The 3,699-nt window shown below is 31.6% G+C and overlaps 1 pseudogene; it reads left to right on the top strand.

Annotated features, from left to right (window-relative positions):
- The first annotated feature begins 225 nt into the window (after nt 1-225).
- On the top strand, nt 226-361 carry LOC112427378 (U2 spliceosomal RNA; annotated as a pseudogene).
- The last annotated feature ends 3,338 nt before the right edge of the window (nt 362-3,699 follow it).

Raw genomic sequence — 3,699 nt, 5'->3', positions numbered from 1 at the left:
TTTTTCTTTCAACTTCATTCCCAAGGGACATCTTTCCAAACATATTCATATACACAAATCACATTAAAATATATATAGCAAAGCATCCTCTAAGCAGTTCCAAATTTTTTAATATTTTATTTTCCCCAGGCTAACATCTGAGCTGCCATATGTTTTGAATTTTTTGAACCCATGGAGATTTTGTAGCAAGTCACAAACCTGCAGGGTCTGAAAGCACATGACTGCATCACTCCTCAGCCTTTTGGCTAAGATCAAGTGCAGTATTTGTTTTTATCAGTTTAAAGCACATAACTGGAAAATCTCCAACATCAGAAATTAGGGGATAATGATACATATGCAAATAGAAAAATGGGTACAAATTAAATGCAAAGCTAAATGATTCTTTTCAAATCATACCAAAATTTTTTTTAATTTTCTATTATTACCCTAGCATCTAAACAAAAAAAAATTTTTAGACCTCAGTAACTTGTGATCAGAATGTCTCAGTTGATTTGAATTTCTTAATTGAGAAAGTTTCTCAGAAGATTCTTACCTATACTTTCATTTCTGGGTACAAAAATGAATAAAATCTTAGGTTAAATAAATAATTCCAACTCCCTCATGATACTGAGAAATATAGTTATTGCTTTGCTTAAGATTTAAAAAAAAAAAAAAAAAACAGAAAAAAAAAAAAAACTCTCATTGGCAGAGCCAGCAAACTCAAATTTCTGTATACCCGGTCTCCTACTCTTTCCACAAGCCATAATCTTCCCATTGAACAAGACATAGCAGATAGCACTTGGAGTTTTGCATTTGGTTTATAAGGAATATTGACAATAAAGTGTTTTCAAAGGTGGGAAAATAGGAAAGTTAAAAAGCCTAGAACTTACACAATATGTTAAAAAAAAAAAAAACTGGGGGATTGAGGAAGGGTATTATATAATACAGAGAAGAAAAGGCTAAAAAAAATTGGCCCTTTTCAAATATTTAAGGGACTGTTGTAGTAGAATAAATATTCTTTGCTTATGCTTGTATAGGTGTGGTTTCAGAAGGCTGAACCAGTACCGTTGAATTAGGGTTGTTATTGGGGGAGAAATAGATTTCAACTATGAAGAATTATACAAAAAAGATTTTCCTATATTTTTCTTATAAAATTTATTGATGAATAATTTAGGTATAATAAAATTTTAAAATATTTAAATATTTAAATATTTAAAAGGCACAATTTAATGAGTTCTAATAGTTATATATATCTGTGAAATCACCACCTTAACAAAAAAAAACACAGAACATTTCTAGGAACCGCCCCCCCGCCGCCAAATTCTTCATTTCCTTTACAGTCCATTGTTCCACCTGCCCTTGGCTGCAGGCAAACACTGATCTGCTTTTTATCACTACATAGTAGTTGTATTTTATATAAACAGAATCATATAGCATGTATTCTTTTGTGTCTCGTTTCTTTCATTTAGTCTAATGATTTTCAGATTTATCCCTATTGTTTTATATATGAGTAATTCATTCCTTTTGCTGAATATTATTCAATATAGTTTAGTATTATTGGGGAATACTATTCCATATATGAATAAAATACACTTTTTAATCTGTTCACTGGCTGATGGGCATTCAGGTTGTTTTCAGTTTGGAGTTATAGTGAATAACATTGCTATGAACATTTGTGTAAAAGTTTTTATATGGTCATATGTTTCCGTTTATTTTGGGCATGTACCTAGGAGTAGAATAACTAGATTACATGATAGGCATATGTTTACCTTAAGAAAGTTCCATATTGTTTTTCAAAGTAATTGTACAATTTTACATTCCTGCCAGCTGTGTTTGAGTTCCAGTTAATTCTGCTTTCCCAACATTTGCTCTGTCAGTCTTTTCCATTTCACCCTTTCTAATGGTTATAGTGGTATCTAATGACTAATAAAGTTGAGCATCTTTTCATGTACTCAATATCTTTTTTAAAATGTTATTGAGGTGTCTTCTTATTGTTGAGTTGAGGTCTTTATCTATTCTAAATACCAGTCAGTCCTTTGTCAAACACATGACAGAGTAATTTCTCCCATACTGTGGCCTGTCTTTTCATTTTCTTAATAGTGTCTTTCAAAGAGAAAATATTTCATGTTGATGAAATCTAATTCATAAATTTTTTTCTCTCATGATTCATTATTTTTGTGTCTTATTCTAAGAAATGTTTGCCTATGTCAAGTTGGGGAAGATTTGCACCTATTTTATTTTCCAGTACTTTTGCAGTTTTAGCTTATCTTTAGGTTTGTCATACATTTCAGTTAATTTTCCATGTTATGTGAGGTAAGAGTAGATGTTCTTTTTGTCTTTTTGTTCCCATATGGACATCCAGATTTTCCAGCAGTTTGTTGATTTCATTTTCCCATTGAATTATTTTGGCAACTTCGTTGAAAAATCAATCAGCCATATATGTGTGGTTCTATTTCTGGACTATAATTCTATTAATGTAAATATCTATATTTTATCTAATTTTTATTTTATACTCAAAGTGTATCTTCATATTTAGAGTACTTCCTTGTAGTCAGCAGGTGGTCACGTCTGCTTTTTAATCTATTCTGACAATTTTTGTTTCTTCATGGAGAGTTTAGTCAATTTATATTTAATGTAATTATTGATAGGGTTGGGTTCAGTCTACTGTTTTATTAATTTTCTACTTCTCATCTCAGTTTTCATTTCTTCATTTTCCCTTTCCTGCCTTCTTTCAGATTATTAAATATTTCTTAGATTTTTATTTGAATCTCTTAGCTTTTTTTTTTTTTTTTTTTGAGATAGAGTTTTGCTCTGTTGCCCGGGCTGGAGTGCTGTGGTGTGATCTTGGCTCACTGCAACCTCCACCTCCTGGGTTCAAGAAATTCTCTGCCTCAGCCTCCCAAGTAGCTGGGATTACAAGCGCCTGCCATCACACCTGGCTAATTTTTGTATTTTAGTAGAAACAGGGTTTTGCCATCTTGTCCAGACTGGTCTTGAACTCCTGACCTCGTGATCGACCAGCCTCGGCCTCCCAAAGTGCTGGGATTACAGGCTTGAGCCACCGCACCTGGCCTCTCTTCGCTTTTTAATCATACCTTTTCACAGTTTTTAAAGTAGTTGCTTTAGGTATTGCAATATATATCCTTAAACTTTTCACAGTCTGCTTAGAGTTAATATAGTACTTCTTGTAGCAATCTAGGTCTATTTACACCCTTTCCTGCCATAATTTATGTTATAGATGTTCTATACATTACTTCTACATAATATTTTAAACCCCTCAAGGCAATGTTCTAATTTTTGCTTTTCAAAATTATATATATTTTAAAGAAATTAATAGAAAAAATAGTTTTCCACAGTTACCCATATATTTAGCATTTCTCATGCTTCTCATTTCTTCCTCCGTACCAGAAGCAATAATTTGGTATGTACAATATTTATGTACAATAAACTGCACCTATTTAAAAAATACAATTTAATGAATTATGATAGTTGTATATATCAGTGAAATCACTACCTTAATAAAAAATACAAACAGGACCTACTTTAAGTCTTGTATATTACTAAAATATTGGGTCCAGATATGTGATTTCCTTGAATACACCAAGACTTGTATAAAATGTTCTTTCTAGCCTTAGCCAAAACCAGAAAGTAAGATTATCTTTCAGTATCTTACTCTATATACTCTAAATCACAAAATCTCATATTCTGTAACTAACAAGG

The sequence above is a fragment of the Macaca nemestrina genome, chromosome 1 (assembly GCF_043159975.1).
Source record: "Macaca nemestrina isolate mMacNem1 chromosome 1, mMacNem.hap1, whole genome shotgun sequence".
In the NCBI taxonomy this organism is placed as follows: Eukaryota; Metazoa; Chordata; class Mammalia; order Primates; family Cercopithecidae; genus Macaca; species Macaca nemestrina.
The sequence above is the reverse complement of the archived record's forward strand: the minus strand, read 5'-3'. Positions and strand labels throughout refer to the sequence as shown.